The sequence below is a fragment of the Rhinolophus ferrumequinum genome, chromosome 4 (assembly GCF_004115265.2).
Source record: "Rhinolophus ferrumequinum isolate MPI-CBG mRhiFer1 chromosome 4, mRhiFer1_v1.p, whole genome shotgun sequence".
In the NCBI taxonomy this organism is placed as follows: domain Eukaryota; kingdom Metazoa; phylum Chordata; class Mammalia; order Chiroptera; family Rhinolophidae; genus Rhinolophus; species Rhinolophus ferrumequinum.
The window spans coordinates 62,028,701-62,055,350 of NC_046287.1; the positions used below are offsets into that span (position 1 = coordinate 62,028,701).

At 44.0% G+C, this 26,650-nt stretch overlaps 2 long non-coding RNA genes across 2 annotated transcripts in view; both read left to right on the top strand.

Moving 5' to 3' along the window:
- Nucleotides 1-8,056, top strand: part of LOC117021329 (uncharacterized) — a 38,004-nt gene extending 29,948 nt beyond the window's left edge. The window contains exons 3-4 of the long non-coding RNA XR_004422845.1: nucleotides 2,464-2,648; nucleotides 8,005-8,056. This is a non-coding gene — a long non-coding RNA (uncharacterized LOC117021329). The remainder of the gene's footprint in view (nucleotides 1-2,463; nucleotides 2,649-8,004) is intronic.
- Nucleotides 8,057-8,126: 70 nt separating this feature from the next.
- The window catches only part of LOC117021480 (uncharacterized), a 32,250-nt gene continuing 13,726 nt past the window's right edge, over nucleotides 8,127-26,650 (top strand). The window contains exon 1 of the long non-coding RNA XR_004422864.1: nucleotides 8,127-8,185. This is a non-coding gene — a long non-coding RNA (uncharacterized LOC117021480). The remainder of the gene's footprint in view (nucleotides 8,186-26,650) is intronic.

The window sequence follows — 26,650 nt, forward strand, 5'->3', positions numbered from 1 at the left end:
AGGAAAGACATGTAAGTGGTCACGAAATCTGGGAAATTGGAAGTGTCCTGGAGGAAAAAAAAAAGGTGCAGGAAAGGAAGGGAGGTTGGGAGTGGAAGGAATTGGTGAGGAGAGCAGATGATGTGTCTAACCCCACCACATCCTTCCCAGAAAATGCTGTCTGACAAACTGGGCCATCCAGACACATAATTATATTACATTCTGAATAATAGACATTTCCTGCCTGAAGTGTTGCTTTTTTTTTTTTTCTCCTTTTAACCCAGAGTACAGTAATGAAACAGTCTTGAGATCAAAGCTGGCTGATAATGCTGCTTTGTTTTTTCTCCTCTATTCTGCTTTACATTTTTCTTCCCTACTAGCCATTCAGCAAACTCCACCAAGTCAAAAGTGTAACTTATATTTAAAGAGCTATTAGGGTGTCGATTACAGTGATTTCTCAGCTGGAGCATCTCAGTTGGGAACTCAAAATCCACAGTGGGGAATTTGCATCTATCCCTGATACCTGGAGCCTTGCCAAGGCTAGAACAGGGGAAGGCCGCCTGTCAGGGCAGAGAGCTGGGGGGTTGAGACCTGGCCTAGGAGCCACTGGACACCAGCCCAGGCTTTTCTTGAGATGGATGCCTTCTCTTCCTGCCTTCAGTTATATATAGTTACTGTCTTAGCACAGGGGAGGGGATACTCAGAGGTACTCTGGTGGCTTCTACTGTGCTGGGGTTCTGGTCTCCAAGCCCTGGACCAGCAGTTACTGGTGAGGTCACTTTCAGAACACTTCAGGCCAATGAGCTTCCCGCGTTTGTGGATCTGGGGGTTGAGAGCTATTTGTTAATTATTATAATCACTGCCTCGCCCTCCCACGACACACCCCAGCAACTTCTTTCCTCTCAAGACCTTTGAGAGGCGTTTGAGAGTTGCTTTAATTTGTCTGGTGTTTGTTGTTGAATGGAAGAGGGGCTTGCCATCTCCACTGAAGAGCTGGCTGTGAACTGCATTGCAGCTGCGTGACTGCAAATGCCGCTTCCAGCCTTGTTCATTGACTCAGACGCTTGGAGGAGTCACTCTGCTGCTTTGCATCTCAGCTTTTCCAGAGAGACAGATGTCTCACCCACCTATCTACATATCACACACACACACACACACACACACACACGCACGTGCGAATGCAGTTACACAAACACAGTTTCAAGAACTGAAAGGTTACAACTCAAAAACATTTTTAAGTACCTATTAGGTATGTGATGTGTCCAGAGCTGTAACTAGGCTCTATAAACTGCGCCACAAAAAACGATTTATGTTTAATGTAAAGTTTCCCATATACTGATACTTACATGGAGGTGTAGAGACTGGCCAGAAAGATCTGCTCATGCGAGTGGCACGCCTCCTTCTCTTCCCTCTCTCCCACCCCATCCCCATCCAAGTTTTATTCATTATTCTTTTAAGGTCACACTCTCATAAAAAGGTCCTGTCCTCACAACCCATGGTGAGTGGTCTGTCCCCTGTGAATGTCCAGAACTTCTTGTCTATTCCTTTTCTGTGGTAACTAAGCAGAAGCTGCTGTGTGCCAGTGCTCACGTTGCTTTGGAGCTTTCCTTGCAGTCTCTTGAGGGGTGGAGACTTCAATCATGTTTCATCCCTCTGAGTATCTCCCTAGCAGTCCATGTGGCGATTTGCTATATAATACATCCAAATTTCTGGAAAACATAGATCTCAAAACTGTTTCCGATTCCCCAGTTTGCCCTAATGTGCAAAGGCAAGTTTGTGTAGATTTCTGACTTTTTCTCCTAAGAACATGCCCATAAGGAGTTATGTTTAATTTAAAAATATATTACAACTTAAACATTTTATTGACTCATGCCATGACCATTTTGTTTTTCACAACAAAACATAGTTTTATTATTTCAGTAGAATTATAGTGCCCATGGTAAGTGTTAAGAACGACAACACAGCAGGGAGATTTGGGTGCTGGGGGTGGCTGGGCTCGTATACTTTCTGAATTGCTCCCTTCTGCTTCCAACCTCTGAACATCCACGATTCTCATTTGGACCTTAATAAAATTTCATTTTTTTTTTCTGGTTATGGGACTGTGGGGTTAGCTCACAAATAGGGAAAACCACTAAGGAAAAATCTACCAAGCGTTTGTGTAGTTGGTGTCAAAATTCTGTTGATTATTTGAAAACTAAATGTCCCATGAATTCTTGGTTACTCCTCATTCTTACCCAGGAGTCCTCAATCTTTCTCATCTGTAACCTAAAGAGTCAGCATAATGTAGTGAAAACACATAGTTTGTGGCTTCAGACATGGTTTCAAATCCTGATTCACCATTTCACTAGCTATGTTGTCTAAGGCAAATAACTTCTTTGAAGCTCAGTTTGCTCATCTGTATAATGGGCAACGTGCGGTTGTTGTGAGGCTAGTTAGGTACTTAATCAATGTTAATTCCTTTTCTCTTTCAATCATCCATTACAGATATATCTCCCATTTCATGGCATTCAGAAATCCTCAATGATGGCAATCTGTAGGGAAGAAATAAACGGCAACTTGCTGAGCACGTCTAACCATGATATATAGACTCTGGTACAGACTTGGGTTTCTTTGGAGCTTCAAAGGAGACCTTCCTCTGTTATTGTTAGCCTGTGCATTGGACAAACAAGGTAAGCACAATAAGATGAATTTAATACCTGCTGGGTGGCAGAACAAATGTTGTTGATCTTGTTGATACTATATAAAAAGCAGGAAAGTGGATCTAGTTTAGTCCTATGGCAATTTTTAATCCTATTGCCTCACTAGGAAATTTTCACTCAGACAGACATTCTTTTGCTGCTGGGGGAAAGACACCTACTTATACAAGCTGTCTATGCCGCATCATTAGGGAAAGCCTCCGAAGTGGGCTTCTCACGTGCCCAGGAACCAGAGGAGTAAAAAGCAAAGAGGGACGACTTGGGAATACAGTTGGACTTCACATTAGGAGCATTCAATGTATGAAAATCATGGATCCCCTTTCACCTCTACGCCTGCTGTACAGATAACAGTAAGGCAAATTATTTATAGGGTAGGAAAAGAATTTCTTCTCTTTTAATGATTCTTGGAAGTAGCCACCTTCCTGCGTACAGAATAACGTACACTCAATTGGATAGGTATTATTATTTTATAGGAGAATTTGGCAAAACAGAAAGATGATATTGGAATGTGCTATTTTATGACTATAAGATTGTGGCTCTCATTCCCAGCTACCCAAAGTGGAGGACATTTGCTTTGAGAAACTTTTAGATAGTGATAACACCAGCATGTTTTAATGGGTTGGCAGGGTAAGTCTTCTTTCAGATCCTGTCTGGGGCCATGGAAAAGAGATTTGCATAGCTTTCTCAGACACACTTTTGGTTTCCAAACCCTGAAGCTGACCGGTCATTGGCAGGGCTATGGAAGAGTCTCCTATCGGTTCAGTGCTTGGGATAGGAAGGCCCAGCTTGACAAACCCAAGAGTCAAGTTTCTTTCTCTCGTTATTAGGACTATAGCTGAAGCTGCTGGTTACTTTGAATAAATGCACCACAACTCTTGGTCTGTAGTTCTAACCTTGTATGGAACACTGAAGTATCTTATCTTTATTAGTTACCTACTGCTATGGAAGACATTACTTCCCAAAGCTCAGCAGTTATTATCTCACTGTTTCTGTGGAAATAGCTTATATACCGTGTTTCCCCGAAAATAAGACCTAACCAGAAAGTAAGCCCTAGCATGATTTTTCAGGATGACATCCCCTGAACATAAGCCCTAATGCGTCTTCTGGAGCAAAAATTAATATAACACCCGGTCTTATTTTTGGGGAAACACAGTAGGTGGTTCTGGCTCAAAGTCTCTCCTGAGGTTGCAGTCAAGACTTTGGCAGAGACTATAGTCAGAAGGCTTGACTGAGGCTGGTAGATTCCTTTTCAAGTTGGCTCAGTTCCTCACATGGCCTCAGTTCCTCTCCGGTTGTTGGCAGGAGGCCTCAATTCTTTGCTACAGGGACCCCTCCACAAGTCTGATTGAGTTTCCTTGCTACATGGTAGTTGGCTTTCCTGAGAGCAAGTGATCCACGATAGCAAGGAGAAAGCCACAATGCCTTTTACAACTTAGACCTGGGTGGGAGTCACACACTGTCACTTTTGTCACACTCTATTTGTTAAAAGTGAGTTCCTATGTCCAGCCCACTCTCAAAAGGAGGAAAATTAAGGTTGACTTCTTGAAGAAACCTGTATAAAGAATTTGTGGACATATGAAAAAACCTCTATTTCTTCCTATTTCTATTCCTATGTATTCCTTCAAAAATCATAGTGTTGTACCTGTATTTCCATTCCTGAACATTTCCATTTTCGTACTTAAAATTACCAAAATGTGATGTTGAAATTGAATGAGAATATAAAACACAAATAAATGCTTTTACAGATATTTGTTATGTAAATCCAAATAATATAAAAACTTTGTTTTGAATATTTTCTCTTTATCATTCTTTTTCATGGGCTATACTGGGTGAACCCCATTTCCCATCTTATAGATTTTTTTTTAGATAGACTTTGTTCATTGCCCCAAGGGCCTTCAATTTGTGTTCAAATTTATGGTCATTTATTTGAGAAATATTTAAGAAATGTACATTGCCGTTCACTGAGGTTGTACAATGGAAGTTTTGAATAGTAAATAACAGGGGGAAGGTGCAGTTTTCACAACAGAACCTCCTCTTCCTTCTTTGCTTCAGGGATTCTCTGCTCTAAATGCAGTGCAGATCGAGTCCGCTAAAATGTGGCCCAACTTGACTTTGGCTAACACACAGTGTTTTGTTGAATATCAGCATTGGGACTGGTCATTTACTGGGTGGCTATGAATATGTTTTGGCCGTTTAGTAGAGGGGGTTCTCTACTAAAACTGGAGACTAAGCAGGCTGCAGAGCAAGGATAGCATTCAAGTACACACGGCTGGCCCTATAAAGCATTCCCAAGTCCCCAGGTAGGTACCCTCAACCAATCATCCATTTGTTCAACACACATTTGTTGATCCCCTACTGTTAAGCATTATGTAAAAGCAAGAGATGGCAAAGGGTTTCCAAATAGATGGGGGAAAGTATTGGGATGAGGAGCTGGAGCTGGGTATTTCTCTTGACAAAGTGCCAGCCATTGGACTGATGTTCACAGGACACCAGAGGGCAGTGACTTAGAAAAGAGAGGGGCCTAGGACAATTTTCAAGACCTTGGTACAGAAGCCCAGATGTAAGAACTGGGGTTCAGTGTGGGGCCAGCTGCCAGAGCTAAGGGAGACATCCAATGATAAGACCGGGGATCTAAACAGCAGCAAGCGAGGCTCAAAGCTAAGTTCCTGAACTTGGTAAGCATCAAGTTTCCTGAGTATGAGGAGAGGAGAGCAGCAGAGATAGGAAGCCCAGATGCACCCAACACATCCACTGGCTTCTATGTGGTGAAGATTTCTCAGGATGCTGTGCACAGAAGAAGAGAGAGTAAGGAATGGGGCATAATGAACTGGGAGAGCCATTTGGGTCAAGAAATGATCCCTGTCATATCCCCGACACCTTCCTGTAAAGCCTTGTTACTCAGTCACCCCTCACCTCCAGAAACCAAGGCCAAGGGAGAGGCCTCAGGGGGAGGCTCAGAAGGGGATGCCTTGTCTTCTCAGATAATTCGCAGGCACAAAGCTGGCTAGAGGCTCAGGGAGCTTTCTGCCCTCTTCTCCTTCCTCTCAGGCAGAGGCAGGCTCCTTCTCCTCAGGGGTTTCATTTCAATGTTAATGAGACTAAGAAGGTGGGCACCGTTGTTTTCTTCTAAAAATTCCATTTCACCCTTCCTTGCTCCCTGAGCATATCTCTCTGATTTAGATACACTGTGTTTAATTAAAGCTGTGTTTGTTTTTTCTTCCTCCTTTGCTCTCTCCACTTCATGCCAAATCCTCTCCCGCTACCCATATCTGAGCAGACTGTTTCCTCAGGCAGTCGCCTCTTCTCCCCAGCCCCTAGGGCTGGGGCGTTTGGAGGCAAGCAGGGTGGGATTTTTCTTTCTATGCTTTGCTGTGGGTATGGAGGGAAAGTTTTGCTTAGGGAACCTGTGGTAGCACTAGATGTTGAATTATAGAACTGGTGCATCTCACTTCAGGTAAACCTGAGAATTCAGTAGGAAAAATCTGGATTGCCTACAAACCAGAGGAGAGGAGGGTTTCCCGACAGATGGGAGAATGCTGGGATAGAAAAGCAGCAGGCAGTTCTTTTCTTTAGGAAAGTGCTCTTCCCATCAGACAGGGATTCCGAACAGGTTTCCTTTAGACAGTGAGCTTCTCTAATGCATTTAAAATAGGACTTAATCTTATGGATGATGTGATACAGAATTGCACAACTGAAATCTATGTAATTCTACTAACAATTGTCACCCCCAATAAATTAAAAATAAATTAAAAAAAAAAAAAAAAAGGAAATGCAAAAGGCTAAAAAAAAAAAAATAAAAAAAAATAAAATAGGACTTAATCAAGGAAATGAAGGAGATAAAATTTTATAGGAACAGAGACCAATAATAATAGCGACCATTTATGTGCCAGGTACTGGGAAAGCACTTGCACATATCCAGTGAAATTTTTACTGAAACTTTTAAGTTATTTTACCTTTTTTTTTTTTACATATGATGAAAAAGTTATGACTTAGAGAGATTGTTTCTTGTCTAAGTTCATACAGCTTGTAAACAGTAGAACCGAAGTTTGAATCCAGATTTGTCTAACCCAAATCCCACATTTCCACACGATATCCAGAAAGGACCAAAGGTCATCTAATCTGGAACAACTCAGGCTGTTCTGATTTTCCAGAAGCCATCTAGGGCGTATAAGATAGGGGATGCTGGGTATGAGGTCTCTCATGGCTAGAAACTCCAAACCTTCTGAAAGGAAGGTAGCGTGGAGAGAGCAAGATGTGGTAGGTGTACCGGCCAGCTCCAGTCACAACTAGTGAATCAGAGGCCTGGATTTGGCTTGACTCCTTGATATGGTAAAACATCCGCTTGCTGGAGTGTTCGGGTCTGTATTCTTGGTGCTTAGATCTCTGTTGTCAGAAGCTCAACGGGGATGTCCAAGAGAGGACTCAACACGGAACAGTGGTGACTGTGTTCTTGTCTCTATGCAAGGAAGAATTCAGGAGTGAGACAGGTGCAGGAAAGTGAAAGTGATTTTTTGAAAGTGAAATCACACACTTGAAAGTGTGGGTGAACTCAGAGAATGAATTGCACCAAGGAGGTCATGATCAGGGGTTTTTACCCTCCTGGGGAGGGGATTGCTGGCATCCCATTGTGGTGGTTTGTTCATCTTCTCCCCCTGGGCGGGACCCTCCATTTCCTTCTTTTTCTTCCTTATTTGGTTCCTCCAGAACTGCCATGGTGTCAGATGCATGATGGACATTGTAGTAACCGTAACGAAGATGACGTTATAATGACATTAAAGTTAGCTAAAGGTCAGGTCCCAGGTCATAGGGATGAGCCTGGCTGGATGAAACTGATTCTTGTTTCCAGCTGCAGGTACTGGGTACAGTCACTTGTTACTTGTGTAACCAGTGAGATACCTCACCTTGTACCCTAGAGTGGGTTGTCAATTTTCTATGCTATCTATCCTGACTCATTTCCACCTCTCTAGGTTGACCCTCACATCTGCTGGGTAAGCTGAGACACACTTGATATTCAATACTTTCTGCACATGGGGTGCTCAGCTTGGCAAGAACTAGTCTTGCTTGTCCAATGCCATCATTGGTTGTTCATTCTCCAATTTAGGGCTGTCTGTCCAATAGAAATATAATGTGAGCCACATGTATAATTAAAAAATTTTTAATGGCCACATTATATTTATATAAAAACTAAAAACAAAGAGGGAAAGTTAATGTGAATAATATATTTTATTTAATCTAATATATCAAAAATATAAGTAATACAAAAAGTAATGAAATATTTTATGTTCTTTTTTTTAATACCTTGGTTTTCGAACATCATCCATTCCGGAAGACCATTCGAGTTCCAAAACGCTGGAAAACAGCCGACAGCTAGGCCTCAGGATCTTGCACTCAGTGGAAATGGCGTGACATGTTCGACTTCCAAGGCGTGTTCGAAAACCGAAGGATTTACTTCCGGGTTTACGGCATTCGTAAACTGAAATGTTCATCAGCGGAGACGTTCGAAAACCAAGGTACTACTGTAGTTAGTATTAAAATCCACTGTACTTTTCACTTATCACATTCCTGAGTTTGGGTGAACCACCTTGCAAGTGCACTATAGTCACCTGTAGCTAATGGCTGCTGTATTTGAAAGTGCATCACTAGTTCAGGAATTCTTTTGAAAGCACCATAGTTGATCCAGTTACAGGCTCTTCCTCCTGGAGTGCAGCTTTCTGGCTTCTCTCAATCCGGAAAGGAAGAGTTGGGGGAGCAGACAGATGTGCCCACTTGGGCTCTCCATGTATTCCCTGGGGAAAGCATCCCGGGACTGCTATAAACCTTCTCCACAAATATGAGCTGTAGGGGAGAGAATGTGGGTCCATGTCAAATTGTGGCTGTAAGTGCATAGAGCGGTTCAGATTACAAACTATGGTTCATGAAAGTGCATCCCATTCCATTTCTGTTTAGATGAAGATGGATAAAGTTTTTGTGAACAATAAAGGCAAGTTCAGCCCTTGGGAAAGAGTGAGGCAGGAGAGGATTGTCTTCAATGTCCCTCTTTCCCCAGTGAGCTTGCTTTTGTCTTTCTGCCTCAAGGGACCCATACCTCAGTCCAGTGGAAAACTCAACTTCAATGTGCTCTACTACCCATGGACATTGAGGGTTCTTTATGACTATTGTACTGGGTAGAAACACAGTATGGAGGCAGTGGCCTCCTCTGCTATCATGTCCAGTCCTATGTTGAGTTCCTGGTGATTTGAGATTTGGGAGGAATAGATCTTTGCCTGGTATAGGAAGATGGGGGTAATATGTGTTGAATTGACTGTAGGTAGGGAGGGGATAGACTGAAAAGGTGTCACCCTCTTGTGGAGATGACAATCACCTACTGACTCTCTGCCCTTTGTTTCCCTCTCCTTGGGCACAGGGACTACTTCATGACCATCTGTATGGGAAGTGCACCCCATCAGACCAGCCTCCATTCTTGGGCGGGGATGAAATAGGAGACTTGAGGACTGTAATCCTTAGATTCAGCGGTTGGTTTTGGTTAAACTTGTCACAAGTACAGGGGTTCTGCTTGTTTCCCTTTTGGTACATCTACTGCCTTTGGTTCTGGATCCCTCCCTTCTACTTCTGGTGTTTCCCAGACCTCATGTCTTATCCCTTAGACCTTAGACCTAAACTTGTATCAAACTCTGCTTCAGTTTTATGTGGTTGTTGAATTCCAGTTTTATGTGGTTGTTGATGAAGGTAAGAGAATTCCGCCGAACTAAAAGAAACAGCAGCTGTGTTTTCCAATTCTAGTGCATTTTAGACAGCACTATATGGTATGTGTGTTACACTTGAGAGATGAGGGATAAAGGTAACTCCCTTCCACTAGATTGTTAGGATTTTTTGCAGAGTATGGCAACGGAAAAATAGATTCCTTCCTTCAGCTTTTCTGTCTACTGTTTCCGTCTGGCATTGTGCTACCCAGCAGGAAGGTACTTTACAAGCCCTGATAGTGTATGTTAGTCAGGTCAGAAACTAGACCAGTATGCTTCTCAGAGTGATAAAAATCAGGACCTGGTGGACCCAACATTATAACGTAGTCACATGTTCATGCAATCAGCTTTCGGAGGCCCCTTGCAGCAGTCTTTACTGTGGCCTGGACTCTACCAGCTTCCTCCTCACCTCCCACTTCTTCCATCTCCTACCACCTCTGCCACACACACTTTGCTTTGGCCACACTGGCCTCCTCCCTGTCCCTCAACACACCATGCGTGAGCTAGTTCCAAGGCTTTATTCTCAATGCATCCTTTCTCTGGAAGGTTCATCACTCCAACATGATCAAGGCTCACTTCCTCATTTCCTTCAAGTCTTTCTTCGAATGTCACCTTCCTAGTCAGGTTCTTATGACCACACTCTCCCTCCTCTTCTGTTCCAAGTCTACTTCTGTCCATCTTTTCACTTGTCTTAGACTTCTTGATGCTTACCATTACGTGTCATTAGCACATATTTTTATTTGCATATTGTCTATCTTTTCCACTACAATGTAAGTTCAAATAAGGGTAGAAAATTTGTTTTTTTTTATTACTGTATAGAGAACAGAACAACTCATGGCCCATGGAAATGAGAAATAAATGTTGAATGAGTGACTGGAAGAATGAAGCATCTAGTTCCACATTCCACCTGTCCATCGCTTCCTAGACAGATTCTGGCTTCTGCTCAGATATCTTTACGAACCGTAAACCCAACACCATCTATTATTGGATATCTACAATTGTTATAAAGATCTCTGTGTGGAGGTATGGTGCAGCAGAAAGTGTACCAGGCTGTTTCCAATAAGACAAGTCTGGACACCTGTATACAAGCTTGGGAAAAGGCAACAGGATGTGAATTCCAGAATCTGCCCTCGTCCTGCCATCCATTTCCCGTGGGAGGTTGGAAAATTTATTTCATCTGTTTGGCCCCAGCTTTCTCTTCTGAAAAACAAGATTGGATAGACATGTGAGAAAGAGGACCCCACTACCGGAACAAAAGTCTGCAGAGATGAAGGAGTTGGACAGAAGTAAGGCAGTAATGTTGGGTACCCTAAATATTGAATCTCAAGAGCGTCTCACCTAGTATTTGTGTGTGTGTGTGTGTGTGTGTGTGTGTGTGTGTGTGTGTGTGTAAGCACATAAGTATGTAGATGTGCCATCTCAAACTAGACTGAAAGCTCCATTTGGCCAGGGGTCACATCACCTGTTTTTTTCCTATTACTCCACAGAACCTGTACAGAGAACGGGACCAGTTCAAAAGGTTGTTAACTGACGTAACATAAGCACAAGAATAACTGTGCATTTATGTAAAGCCTTCCTCAAAGGAGCTCTCAGCTTTCTGCAGATAATGGACTTATTTATCCTTAGAGCACGTCTGTGAGGCAGTTACAGGACAGGGGTGACGAGACTCTGTAATAAGTAATGTTAAGAACAGCAAGAAGCAAAACTAGCCCATCACTCTGAGGCCCTGGAGGAGATGGGATGGGCTCAAGGTCACCCAGTAAGTTGAGAATAGGACAAGTATTCATGCTCCAGTGAGGTGACTCATTCTTCCCAGCACTTCTGCTCCCAGGGCCTGACCACATGTCCCCTGGGCTGGGTAGGGCCTTTCACATGCACATCCTAAGGCATATTCTATGGAATATCAGAAGTGTTCTTAACCCACAGCTCAGGAAGTTCTGGAAATAGTGGGTTTCACAGAGTTAAGCAGGTTTCTGTACTAGAGGGCTTTGTAGACATTTTAATAAGTTACTTAGTTAACTGTAAATTTCCATGAGGGGTCTGCAGTATACAGTGTCCCAAATTTGTCCATGGAAAATTCCTTCCGGATCTCATTAGATTGATGAAATGCTGATTTCTTAATATCTGGCACCAGAATTCCCCTTGTAGATGGTGATTTATAGGTTGAAGGTAAGCCAGCTTGGGATGTGACTTTGTAAATGTAAATATTACTAGATGCTGAGACATCAAGAGAGTAAGTTACTCTGCATGAGACAGTGGGAGCAATGAACTGTATTTGTTCCTGAAGGGGAGGAGGAAAGAGAAGAGAGGAAAGAGAATGGGTAAAAGAAAGAAACCAGAAAGAGGAGGAAGCCTTAAACTGGGTGAAGTCAAGATTCAGTGAAACTTCAGGGTGATGGGAGAACAAAGGGCATTTTATAAGAATGCCTACTGCCTCATTTAAAGTTGTTGGAGCTACAATGTAAAACTCTCCTCCATTATCTCTTTCTCCCATTTAATAGAGAAGGCTTCTAGGATCATATATGCTTTGTAAAGTGGTGTGTGTGTGTGTGTGTGTGTGTGTGTGTGTGTGGCGATTGAGAAAGAGTTTCATTCCATCCCTGAACCTTTGTAGATGGGAACAGATAGCATCAGAAGCAGGAGCCTAGAGGCAGAGATGACCATGAGAGGTAAACTTTTGGTGTTCACAATACTCTTTGGGAGAGTTGGGGCTCTATGAGGCTGGAGACAAACTTCCTAAGATCTCAGTTGCACCCCAAGCTGCAACTGGGAGTATTATAGATAAGCTGACTTCTAATGTTGCCTTCCAACACGTCAGCCTAGGATTCTAATTACTGTTCCCAGTCTATCTCCATTGGTGCCATAGAAGCCCAGGCACTTGGAGCCACAGAGAACAGACGTCTTCAGATAGTGATTCTGTTTCCCTTTAGCACTCTGTTCTCCAGATGAAACATGCATATTCCTTTAACATGTCTCACATGACTAGTTACCAGATTTGTCATCATCCTGGTCAACCTGATCGGGATACCCTCCAGCGTTAAAACGTGCTTCTTCGAGTTTCACACAATACAGAAAGTGTGGTCTGCCTATCACCGAATACAGTAGGGTCTTTACTTTCTGTGATCTGGAACTTCTGCTTCCACTAAGAAAGTGTAAATGTGAACCAGCATTGTTTTTATTTAGCAGTCACATTGTGTTCTTGGCACCATTAAACTTGTGGTCAACGAAAGTCCTTGTCAGGTAATAAATAAGTTTACCCATTCTGGTTACAGCTGTTTTGATTATGTGGTATGACGACCACGTGGGCGAGAACTACTGCGTTTCATGTCATGTTATATAATGATTGTAGTTTATATCGTGTTGTGATGGGGGAGGATGTCTCCAAATACATGCACATGTGCAGAGGCCTGAGAACAACCATGTGCCACTCTAAGGAGTGCCTGGGTGTAACGAAGCAATAATTAACAGCGTCAGTCACAAACAACTTTTTTCTTTCCTTCCTGCACTACACAGCTTGTTTGTCAAAGCTGCTGATGTGTTAGTGATAGGCGCTATGTAAACACATAGGTAGACAGAGAGAAAGCCCTGCAGACGGCGATTGTAGAGTGGGTACCGAGACTCCATTGCAAACGTTCTTCTTAACAGTAATGACAGACACTATGTATAAACACAATTCACCTCAAACAGCTTTCCTGAGCTTCGGGAGGTAGGAAGTAGGGATGGTGTGGGGAGGGAATGAAGAAGAAGTAGAAGGATGTCAACATCTTCAATTAAGCTAGCTGAATTTCTGTCTTATCAGAGCTGTGTTAATATCTCCTGATGGAAGTGGTTCTGGAGTGGCCCAAAGCCCCCAGTGAACCATTTGTCCTTACACTGTGGCCTTGTGGGACAATGGCATGAATGTGGGGAGGGGAGAGAGAAGATGCTTCTCCTTCCACTACTCTCTGGCTGTGTGACCTTGAGCAAGCTGACCTTTCTGAGTCTCAGTTTCTTCATCTATAAAATGGATTTTCTATCCATGTTGTCACAAAAACCAGTCACGGGGGTGTGAAATACAACATAAGAAATATAGTCAATAATATTGTAATAATTATGTATGGTATCAGATGGGTACCAGACTTACCAGGGTGATTGCATTATAAGGTACATAAAAGCCTAATCACTATTTTGTACATCTGAAACTAATATAATATTGCCTGCCAACTGTAATTGGGAAATAAATTAATTTAAAAAATGGATTTTTCCAAGTGGATTTAGGGGATAGTGTGAGGTAGAACAGTGTCCTGATACCCTGGAGGAGCTGTAGCTTAGTACCTGGCACAGTCATTTCCCCTCTTAGTTAGGGTCCCGTTTGGAGAGAGGCTCCCGGCACTCACACAGTCAGCATGGCATGAGCTTCTTGAGGGGTCAGGCTCTGTGGTGAGACATGGACTTTCTAAGACAGACAGTGATCTTTCTTCCTAACTCTGAAGAGGAAATCAAATCTGCACATTGATAACCTTGCATAACCATCATGCAGGGTAGAAAAGGGAAGCACTCGAAGAAGCAAACATAATATGAGAAGGGAGAATCTACTCTGGGGGAAAGATGAATGAGGTGGAGGAGAGTCCTGGAAGGGTTTCTGAGCCTAAAGGATGAGTAGGAAATGGACACAGAGAGGGTCAAGAGGAATTCCATTCTTGAAACAGGGAGAAAGTGTGACTCCGACTTGAGTGCAGAGTGTCTCCACAAAAGTGATCTGATTCAGCCATTACTCCAATAATGATAACAAGTAATATTGCAAAGCACTCTCCATGCTAGGTACTGTTTGAACGTGCTCAGCAAAGGCACTGAAAGAGCAGTAGTTCTGGCGTATGTAGGTAAGTCATGGGAGGCAAGGCTGGAAGTCATTTCCAGGAGGTGAGCCTTCGTTCTGTAGGCCAGAGGAGCCCTGAAGATTTTGTAGTGAGTGAATCAGAGAGAGAATCTGGCCACTGTGTCTGCTATGAATGGGGAGTCCCCCTCGGGGTTCTCTCCCTGCTTTCTGAAGTGCCTGGAATCGTATTTCAGTCTAAAATCATTGATTCAAAGGTACAGGGCATGGGAGATAAGGCTGAAACTTGAACTCACATAAAACTATAGTTTCCTAGAGGAGTGAATGGGTTACAGTGATTAGTTAATCAGTGGATTCAGTCATTCATTCAGCAAACATTTAGGAAAGAGCTAAATGTGTCAGGCACGGTGCTAGGTGCTGGGAACTGAAAACTGAACACGGCCACTCCTTGTCCGACCCAACCTCTAAGGCTCTGCTCAGAGGAGCCCCTCTTCAAGAAGTCTTTCCTCATTCATCCTCTGACACTTGTCTCTGCTTTCTCTCAAGTTAGCTCCAAAGATCCTTCCTAGTTTCTCACGTAGTTCACAATCTAATGGTGGCAGAGGCATCAACAGGCATGATTCAATGTGGTAAGTGGTTTTAGAGCTCTGCAAGGGTATGGTGTGTGCAAAGAGAAGGTACAATCAGAGAAGACTTCCTGGAGGAACTGAAATCTGAGCAGGGCCTCCAAAAGGAGTGCTGGAGATAAGCAAAGGGTATGGGCACTACAAGCAATTGGAGTACTTACAGCAAGAGATGTGATGCAGGGATTAGGAAGAGATACAGTTTGATGCGTGTAGACGGCAATCAGATCACAGAGGGATATAGGCCACGCTAAGGAGTTTGGGCTTTATCTGATAAATGATGAAGAGCCACTGATATCTCTTAGGCAGAGCAATGACATGGTCAAATTAGAATTTTCCATGGAAAATATACTAGTATTGTCCTAGGTACAGTTTTAAGGGCTTTGCAAATAATCCTTACAATGACCTTATAAAAATAAGTGTTATTATCATCCTCATTTTACAAATGAGGAAACTGAGGATTAGAACTTAAATGACTTGCCCAGGGGCACACAGATAATAAGAGGGCAGAGCTGGGATTGAGAGCCAGTGGTCTGGCTCCAGAGTCCGTGCTCTTATCCAGTCTACTCTGCTATACTCTGGGGACACTAATGAGATGTTCCAGGCAGCAAGTCTAAAAGTTAGGAGATCCATCTGGAGACTGTTGCAGAAGTCCTGGTGGGAGACACTTGAAGTCCTTAACTAGCAGTAAGAGAAAGGGGTGTATTCCAGAAATGTTAGGAAGACATTTATCAGGTGTTGGTGACTGCCAAGGGGGAAAGGGGAGTCAATGTTGGGTTAGCTTGGGGGTTGGAAAGTGTTTTCTGTTAAGGCCCAGATAGCAAATATTTTAGGCTTCGGGGTCATATAGTCTCTGTTGCAACTACTCAACTGCCTTTGGAGAATCGTAAGAGTGATTGTCCAGAGACAATATGTAAATAAATGAGCATGGCTATGTTCCAATAACACTTTATTAGTGAACACTGAAATTTGAATTCCATAGAATTTTCACATGTTACAAACCATTATTCTTTTGATTTTTTTCAGTCGTTTAAAAATGCAAAAACCGTTCTTAGCTCCAAGGCTGTATAGAAATAGGCAGTGGGCCAGATTTGGGCTATGGACAGTAGTCTGAGGACCTCTGGACTGTTTCCTGGGAGGGAGAAAGTGAGTGGTGGGGAGGCAGGGATCCAGACAATCTGAAGAAAACACTGCACGGCGTCTTTCTGAGCCCGGGGTCCCTGCCCGTGTTCTCTAGTTGGGTGTGCGTGCTGTGATGGAGTAATTCAGAACCAATGTGCAATGCTTGACCCCGGTAGATCTGAGCTGATGCTAATAACAGACGTTTGCAAGGACAGTGTTAAAAATCAGTGGCTTTGCTTCTTCCAGCTCCCTCCATTCCCACCCCAGGCCTGGTGGTAATGAAAACATGTTTACATAAGCACAGAGGTCACGGTCACACAGCCACCCTCATGGTAAAGCGTTTTCGAATACTAATGGTTTTCATTTAATGCAAAATCCAGGTTGTATGGGAGAGCTTAAGGTGACCCAAAATACCACTCTCAATTGCACAACTTTATGAATAAAAAATCATTTTGCAGGTGAAATTACACCAGTGTTCTTCATCTATGTCGGAGACAGGGAAACAATAAGTCTGAAACTTTATCTGAACACGAATCTTACAGCGCCAGTGGTGTGGCTGTTGGTTAAACATTAAATCCTCAAGAAAAAACTTGGTAAAAGACCACTCCCTAGGTCACCGCACCACCCTACTTTAGGAAATTTCTTACCATGCACAGGAGGCATCCCTTTTCCTGGATGTTCACCATGAGGGGCATTGCGTGGCTGTCATTTCTAAGCACTAACTCCATGCCAGGTACTTGCACAATTCCCTGTAAGCACACAAAGATGGGTGGCTTGTTGATGCCACTCATGAAATAAGCATAGGAGTCCTAGAGAACGTCTTGTCCAAATGTTTTCAAACATTAAAACTTTTTTTATCAGTAGAATCTCATGCACCACATCACCTTTACATGGAATCTCAAGATATAAACCATACAAGAGGGGGCACAGTGGGCCCCTCTCTCACACAGCAGCCACTGAAGCATCCTAGGGTTTTGCCTCATGAGTATAATCTTCATTAAATAAAGTAGGAAGCTGAGGCCCAGAGAGGTTAAGTGACTGTCCCCAAAATACACAGCTCTGGCTAAGGCAGTTACTTCGCCAGCCAGTGTTCACTTCACTCCACAAAGCTGTGTCGCATCAGGATTTTCTAGAGACGACTTCAGCTCTGGGCATAGATGCTCCCATGTCAGTCGGCAGCCCTTGACTTCCAATAGGGGCAGCTAGATGACATGGATTTAGCCTTGGATTACATGACAGCCATTTGGGTTTGAGTCCCAGTTGCCACTTATCAGCTGTGTGATCTCAAATAAGTAATGTCCCTCTCTTAGCTCTGGCTTTCTTATGTGCAAAATTGGAATAATAATCAGGTTTATGAAAATCTTGCGAAAGAAGTGAAAACATTGTGTGAAAATCTATATCTAAGAATGTGATTATGGCTGTTCCAGGTGGGCCTCAGTGGCTGCCCTACAGAGGCCCATAGCCTGGGCTTTGTGCAGGATGGAAGCGTGTGGGATTTTTAACCAGCCCGACTGCATGCTCAGCATCTAAGGATAGGCTTTTTGGGATTGGCAAAAAAATACTGCCGGATTTCAATCCTTGCTCTGTGCTCATCTTTCTAGCCCCAACTGCAACTCCCACCTGCCATCCATCCTGGCAAGTGGGAAGGAAAAAAGGACTTTTCTTTACCCTCTGGTTCCTGGGCAGCACTCAAGAGTTATGGGCTTTTGTTCCCCCAAGAAAGAAACATTATCCTCAGTCTTCAAGGGTGAGGATTCCGGCATGTAACAGGACTGAATGATGCCTTTTCTCTATCTCTCATACCGGAATTTAAGAGGACCCTAGAGCAGCTGAGTTTATGAGAACCCATAAGAACCGTACTATAACCGGGACACCCGCAGCCATAAACCTCTACCTTGAAGTCTGCAACAAATCCTGAAATGGTGAACTAGGACGGGCTCTTGTCTCTGTCAGCAGAAAAAATAAAATAAAATAAAATAAAATAAAAAAGGCAGAAATGCAAACTCAAGCAGAAAAAGCGAGCCGAGCAGGGAAGGCAGGTAGAATGAGAGAGCGTGATGGCAACAGTGACGCTGGTTATGATGGTCACAATAATCATGACATCAAGAAGCAGGCGGTTATCAAAACCTCCCTGAACAAGCCTGGGGCAGCCACCTCTGTGATAGGACAGGGCCTGGCTCACGAGAGGAACGAAGAAGGGACAATGAGAGAGGAACATACACATAGGCACGTGCACATGCATGCACACAGTGCCCTCACACACACGCACACACACACACACAGCCAATCAGAGGAGAGGGTAAGGAGCTGCTTGGAGGAAAGCAAAACCCAGGTAAACAATAAAAGACATCTTGGGGCCTTCTGGGCTGCTACCCCGGATGAAAAAGCCAGTTGGAGCAAGATCTGTGGTGAAGGAGTGGATATTTTCTCCTCAATCCTTGGGTGCTGCGCAGATGGCTGACATGACTTTGCTCTGAATACCCTGAGTTACTTTAAGCTGCACAAAAGCCATGGGCCTTGCCGTTGGTAGAATGGAGCAGAACAAAGTAGAGCACATTTGGCCGGTGTGGCCAGGCACACTTAGCAGCAGCAATTGTGTTAGGGCGGAGCTGGGAAGCAGAGCTTATGGACCAGCGCCTTTTCCTAGTGGGACAGAGGGCATTTCTGCAAACAGCACAAGACAAACACACACACAGCTGGCCCCTCCTCTGCAGGGTGCCTGCTTCAACTCAAACCCCACTTCTCCGCGTGCCAAACCCTGTTAGTTGCTAACACAAAACCTATTCCTCTCTCCTTCCTTGTAAACAGAACTTTATTTTTATTTGGGGTTACAATGTGTTCACTTCATCTCCCAGGCTTTTTGGCAGCCATTTGAGACAATGTTGGTCAATGAGAGAAATAGCTACATTTGCTGGGGGCAGGGGGGTTTGTTTTGGGAAAGCTTTGGCTTTCCTGATAACAGGGATAACAAAAGCCAGAGTCATCCTTTCTCCTCTGTTCTTCCCTTGAACATGGTCATGATGTCTGGAGCTGCAGTAGCCATCTTATGACCATGAGTCAAAGAAGGCACAAGCCAACACCCCAAAGATTATAAGGCAGACATTCAGAAAGCCGATCCAGCACCTCCCACCTCTGGACTTCTGTTACATGAGAAAAATAAACACTTCTTTGTTTAAATCACTGTGAGTTGGGTTTTTTGTACCTGCAGCCAAACTCAATCATAACTGGTACATTCAGGTAGAAAGGATTTGGCACTTTTTTGTTTTTTTAACTTCCAGCCTTCCTGCTGCCACTTTCTTGCTTATGAGACCGTGTTGCCAAAGTATTAAATAACCCCAACATTCCTGATGGTGTGAAACCGAGTGTCTTGGGTTGTGTTGGGCTGGGACAAAGAGAGAAGCATCGGGGGTCCAGGCTGAGTCTGAGCTCTCCCGCTCTCTGTCCTGGCCCACTTTGGTGGCAGGACCCTCTCCTCCTCCCTTGGCTCAGCTTCCCCCTCCCTCAGCATCTCAGCTCTCTCTGATCCACACTTTGTGCTTGCCTTTTTGACGCCATCTCTGACCTAGAACGGGTTAACTTTTTTATTGATTTATTTTTCTTTTTTGTGAGTGTGTAGGGAGGAAGAAGAGGGAAAATAAATTATACATCTCCCAAGATACAATCTGTAGTTAATTCTTAATTAGGACTGACAGATGCTTCCCCCCATAATCCTATTCCCAACATGTTCTGTTTGCTTTGTTTGGTGCTGGAAGATATATTGTGACACAGTAATGACCTTTCTAAGCTTGTCCTGGAAGTGTTATTGGCATTCTAATGATTTATTGCATGTTCCAGTTGATTACAGGGCCATTTGTCAACATTTTATTTCTCTCTCCATAAACCTGTCTCCTGCGTCACAGACCTTCACTGCATGAAATTTAAACAAATACAGTATATAGCTCTTATTCAACTTCTGTTTTCAGTTGGAGCCTCTGGAGCAAACCCATTCTTTTTATGACTGATACTACCTCTGCTTTCACAGGGCAGGAGTCAGTCTCTGTGTGTGTGAGACAGGTTGATTTCTTCTCTATTGATTTGCAATTCCTTGTGTTGGGAAGTTTTTTGAAAGCTGAATTGGTCGGGCCAGTTTCCCAATTACTTATGTGGATTCTGTCTCTGGGTTTCCAAGCAGCCACTTTATGCCTGTGGGCGTGCAAGGAAATTCTTGGCTGGAAAAGGGGGTGTTGGCCTGTCTAAACCCGTCAGTCCGGCAGATTTACCTCTTAACTCCTTATAACCACAGACTCACCACACAGGTGACAGGACTGAGCAAGCCCAGGGGGACATTCAGAGAGAAGATGAGTCATGCCATCACGGCACAAAGGCTTGAGTAGTTCCCAACTCACTGGGTGACCTTGAGCCCATCCCATCTCCTCCAGGGCCTCAGAATTATGGGCTAGTTTTGCTTCTTGCTGTTCTTGACATTATTTATTACAGAGTCTGGTCACCCCTGTCCTGTAACTGCTTCACAGACGTGCTCTAAGGATAAATAAGTCCATTATCTGCAGAGAGCTGAGAGCTCCTTTGAGGAAGGCTTTACATAAATGCACAGTTATTCTTGTGCTTATGTTAAGTCAGTTATCAACCTTTTGAGCTGGTCCAGAGACGATGCGTGGTCATGAAAGAAATGGAAGAAATTGCTCCCTTTCAGTTTGAGTCTGAGAAGGCATGAATATTCACCTGGATGCTTTCACAACCATGCACATGCACACACTCAACACAGACCCCTAATAGGCAGCACTTTTTAAAGTTAAAGATTCAGTCTGAACAGTGTGAGGGCTTACCTTTCCTCAGGTTCCTACATCTCTAAGAGACTTTTATCCTGGTCCACAGCATTGTCTCTTAAATGATGTGGTGAAGCCAGAAAGCACGGCTGTGCTCTTGTGTCTTGTAAATATCTCCACATGTGTTTCCCACAGGCGTCTCAAAATCACCAAGTTGATACCTAAACTTATAATTAGTTTGCATGTTTTAGTTCCCTGAAAGCTGCTTTCTCCTGAATTATATTCCTTAGTTAATGACATGAACATCTGCCCGGTGGCCCCATTAGAAACCTGAGAAGCATTCTTGCCTGCATCCTTTCCCGTACCTTCCTCAAGTCTTGTTGGAGTCTGCGCCCTATATTTTTACCGGCTCCAACCCTTCCCCGTCATCACATCTGTTCTCAGGCCCTCATCATCCCTATCAGGGACCATGACAATTGTCTTCTCATCAGTTGAGGACAGTGGTTGCAACAACAGACATCCAATCTTGCTGTGTCATGTAGTTGGAATGTCTGTGGGAAGGATATGTACCGACACAACACTGGTGGGAAGCTAGAGGAGCAGGACTAGAAAATAACTCGGAGTCAAGAGATCTCTGGAGATCAGGCAGTTGGATCCTCAGTCAAGTTCACTGTTCCAGTTCTACCAAAAGAACTGGAATGTCGTGACTTAAACGACAACATTTATTTTGCTCGTGAATCTGCAATTTGGGCGTAGCTTGGAGGGGACAGCTCATCTCTATCCTACCTAGCACTAGCTGGGATGGCTTGAGGGCTGGGGCCTGGGGTCATCTGAAGGCTTCCTTAGTCACATGTCTGGTGGTCGATGCTGGCCGGCAGCTGGGACCTTAGCTGGCCTGTTGGCTGCAACACCTCCACATGGCTCCTCCATGTGCTCTGGGCCTCCTTGCTACATGGTGGCGAGGTTCCAAGGGTAAGCTTCTTGAGAGACAATGAGCCAGATGGAAGCCATTTCACTTTTTATGACATGATCTCTGAAGTTGTGCAGTGTTACTTTCACTGCTTCTATTCTGGAGAGGGAATGGAGCCTGCCTACCGAGGGAGGGGTTTGTGATCTGGAAGAGCATGTGGGATGGCAAATATTGCTGTGGTCATTTTTGGAAAGGACAATTGCCAGTCTGTGAAAGATCTGTTGTTCAGTTACCCTCTCAAAATGCAAAGTTCCTAGAAGGGAGCGTCGGACTGGCTATGCCTCTAATAAGCCTGCTCCTGGCAACTCCAGAGTGGTGAAAGGGAGACTCTTTTCCCTTTGGTGACAGACGAGGGAATTGTCTTCCTCTAAGACTGCACAAAATGGTGGAGAGTTTCTCCTAAAAGGTGTATCAGGGGGATGTGAAGAAAAATATTAAATCCTAGATAAGCAAAAAATGACAAATATCTTCTACAGCCTGACTGCACACTTAAACCTTTCTACCTCCACTTAGGTTGTCATGACCTTCATGCCATTGTGATCTAAAATTCTATTGTGATCACGTGACTCCCATGCCTAAAATCCTCTGATGGCTCCCACAGTGTCAGAATTAGCCCCAAACTCTTTAACCTAGCGTGGTAGACGCTGTGGACCTGGCCGTTGTCTCTTTCCAGGTGTCCTCTGGCCATAGCCCACAACTCACATACGGCTTTGGCTTTTCCATACTGCTTTCTGGCTCTTTCTCACATTTGCTATTGTCTCAATCTCCTGTGAGTTATTGTGCTGACAAACCTATAGAACCTTCTGCATCAATAGTCCTTCTTCCCCATTCTTGTGTACCAGGCCAGCTTTTATTGATTGATACACGTCTGTATCAAGAGTCACCATTGAGGAGCCTTCTCTGGAGTTACTCTCCTGCTAGCCCAGGCCGAGTTGTTGTCCTCTTCTATGTTCCTGTCAGACCTCTCAGCTCTACTGTAGTTCTAAACTTTGCCTTTCTGGCCAGTTTCCTCAGTGAGATGGTGGGACCCTTGAAGGCCGGGACTGTGTTTTTGTTGTTTCTCTGTCCTCTAGAGCTTGGGCTGCTGCTGGCCACATAATGGTGGCCCAGTAAAGGCCAACCAATTGCATCATGGTGAATAGTGTAAGGTCATCCTGATTCCATTATCCAGGTTGACTGTCTAAGGCTGGGTGTCTTGATAGGAGGACACTTTTGCAGCTGAGTGTTGGAAAGCTAGGTGAGAACTCTTCCCCACCAATAGCACCGTGGGCTGTGAACGTTAGGACTAAAGGGGAAATCAGCTCGACCCACTTTGCTGGGCCACGTAGACATTGAGGCTGGCTTTTTATGGGTTAGTCACAATTTGGGTCTGGGTGGAACAGGAAAGGATATATACACGCAACATATTCTTGACCAAAATTGTTCTTTGGCTCAACATCATCCTGAGAAATGAACACTTGAAAATTGCAGAGGGAAGCAAGCCCATGTCACTGGGAAGCAAAATTTTTGCATGTGTCTTTCTAACACAATTGCTCTTTCCCTATGAGTAGACAAATGTGAAGAAAAGCAGGAGAGGTTAAAATGGATATGGAGAATGGAGATGAGTGGATGAGTGAAGAGCAGAGAACGAGCTTTGTGCCCTTTCCTACACAGATCCAAGATTAGAGTAGGCTTGGGGAATATCAGTGTGAGGCGAGACAGAAAGGGGAGACATTAGCAGGGCTTTCACTCTCTTTTTGGGGACTAATTTTTCACCATTGCTGGTGCCCCAGTGTGAAACCATTAGTTCCTCAGGAATGCCTGCACCACAGGTCGTGCCATAGCCATGTGGATGCCAGCTCCCAGCTCTGTGGGGATGGCAGCAGGCCCCGTGTGAGGAGCATGCATGAACTCTAGCCCTTGGCTGAAGAGGACAGATGGGGTGAAGAGAGGGGCCTCCCTGAGAGACTCAGAGGCTGAGGAGCTCCCAACCCCAGTGTGAGCTGCGTGTAACGTATGGCTTAATTTCCTCTCAAATTAGACACTTGATAAAAAAAGTTATTATATCTGTCAAATTGCCAGGGCATTTTATGGGCATGATAAACTAAGAACCACGGCTTTACAAACCTTGATGGGATGTTTCAGTACCTGGAAAACAATTTTATGGCTGCCCAGGCTACTAACAAATTGCAAATACTGATTAAGCCATAAAGTTACAACAACATTAAAATATAATGAGAGGTTATTGCACACGGGAAGGCTCTTAAGCTACAGCCACAGCTGCACTCAGCTGGCGAGTTGGGCTTCTGCTTTCTCTGCCAGAGGGAGGTGTTTCAGGCAACAGTGGTCCCTTCAGGGCCAGGCCTGAGCCTCAGGCGGTTCTGGGTGATATTTCCTCCAGGGCAGAGCAGAGCACAGGGAGAAAGCTGCCCTCATGGTGGGCTGGGAGACATTAAACATTGCTCTGAATGTCATGCTTCGTGGAAGCCTCGACATAAGGTTGAGCAGAGAAGGAGGGCTCTGTGTCTGTTTCACACACCACGGTGTGTAGGTGACACCCTTCCAGATAGTGAGAATTCTGTCTTTGACACTTTGTTCTTGATCCTGATGGAAAGTCTACTTTCCACATGTGTAATTCCCAGCTGTATGCACTGGGCAAATCAAATGATCAGTGTGCAACATTAACCAAGAGTAGGTGCCACGTGGTGTCCCAGGTCAACAGACCTAGCTACAGCCTCTAAAGAGCTATAGTCTACTGTGGAGATGGCACACATGCACGAGAAGATAAAAGTGCAGGGCAGAAGTTACGTCACTGCATGGAATGCTACTGCAAGGAAAGAAGAGAAATTGGTGCTCTCTCTGGTTCTCTTTATCTCTCTACACTTCAGTCAAGCTGAGATTTTCTTGTGCTCAATTTGTCACTTAAGGAAGCAACAATTCTTGTCTGGATCACTGGGCCATACTTTCAGCTAAAACAGAATGTCAATCGCATCCGAGGCCTCCCTAGTCCCAGAGTGCGTCTGCTTGCCTATCTCAGAATGCTTCAATTTCCTTCTCCATCTTTCCATCCAGGGCTGAGGTCATCTGTGTGGTTCCTTTAATCTTAGCACCTTAGCTCTGGTCTTCACTGCAGAGGCTGGCAGCTTCTCGGAAGTTGGAGGTTGACCTTTTATGGGGGTGTGTTTAACTGAGGGTAGGGACAGGCTACACTCATAATGACCCTGAGAAGCCTTGCGTTTTACCCCGGGAGACATGGATGTGGCTGTGCACCCTATGTCACTCAGGGGTGGGACGTGGAATAAAACTCTTTTAGGGAACTCGTGTATGAGTGAATAACAGCAGCAGAGGGAGGACTCTGGGCTAGGGGAATGGGTATGAATTCTGACTGAGGACTTTATCAGCTGAATGGCCTGGGGCAGGTTATGCAGCATCTTTATGCTTTAGTTTTCTTTTTTTTTAAATCTCTCTATATACATCATAGTATATTTATTATTTGTATGTTTATCCCCATTTAAACTACCTACTCATAGACTTGTTGGGAGATTAAATGAGTGAATATACGCAAAGCCCTTAGAAAGGGGCCTGCATACAGTAAACCCTCAGTTAATGCTGTTATTGCCATTTATTGAGCATCCGCTATGTATTAGACTCTCTATAAGTCATATGAATTATCTCTTTAATATTCATAATAAACATCAAAATAAATATTATCAGCTCCATTTTATAAATGCAGAAACTGGGTGAAAGCTCAGGGAAGAATAGTCACTTGGTTACAGCTAGTAGATTCAGAGCTCGAACTTAGAACTAGGTCTACCTTGTTTCCTCGAAAATAAGACCTCGCCGGACCATCAACTCTAATGTGTCTTTTGGAGCAAACATTAATATAAGACCCGGTATTATGTTATGTTATGTTATGTTATGTTATGTTATGTTATGTTATGTTATGTTATATTATATTATATTGTATTAAAGACCTGGTCTTATATTGTAGTAAAATAAGACTGGGTCTTACATTAATATTTGCTCCAAAAGATGCACTAGAGCCGATTGTCCGGCTTGGTCTTATTTTCAGAGAAACAGCGTAGGTCGTTCTGATTTCAAAGTCCTCCCTGAAAAGCCCCGAGGCAGATATCTGGGAGGTGGGAATAACCCTCTCTTCTCATGCTGGCAGTCATCCTGCACAGCAGTGCACGCGTCCACAGGACTCAAACTTGGACTGTGTTGACCCTTGGCTCTAGGAGCAACTCTAGCTCTTGGCAGCCTTGGGCACGGTATTACGAAAGCCACCTGGTATGTCCCCTTATGAGACACTTTCCACCTGTCTTGGCCTAGCTCCTTAGGCATTGTACAATGAACAATGGCTCTGTTAGGAAGGGGCTTACAATGGAAGCATCCTCAGGAGAGGACAAGCAGTCCATGTTTTTTACTATATTTGTATAAGGAGATGGGCAGGTTTGAAGGACAATGACAAGCTCGGAGGACAGTGCCACTTATGGAATAAACTGCATAGTTTGCTCTTTTAGGGTATGGTGTGGTAAGTATGCAATAAATAGAGCAACAGTACTCAGAGACTCCTTATTCATTCCTACACATTCATAATTTAATGGTTTGTAACTACCTAGGAAATAGCATCACGATACTAGGCACCGGGGATCTGTAGTTAAATAAGAGAGGGCACATGCTCCCAGGGCTGTTCAGAGGAATGGACTATTGTAATGACAATGCCTGTGCAGTGTGGCAAATACTATGACAAAAGAAGATACGATTACAAGGGACAGTAGGGGAAAAGATGACTCTGTGTCAGCTTAGGAAGGTTATAATCTGAGGCTGTGCTCAATTTCCTAGGCCAGAGAGAATCAGGGCAATCATATTCCAGTTTCTTTCCTTTTCTCTTAAGAATATGCTCCTTGGGTCTAAGCTGTGAAAATATTAATGATAAATAACTAACATATTTGAGCAGCGCAT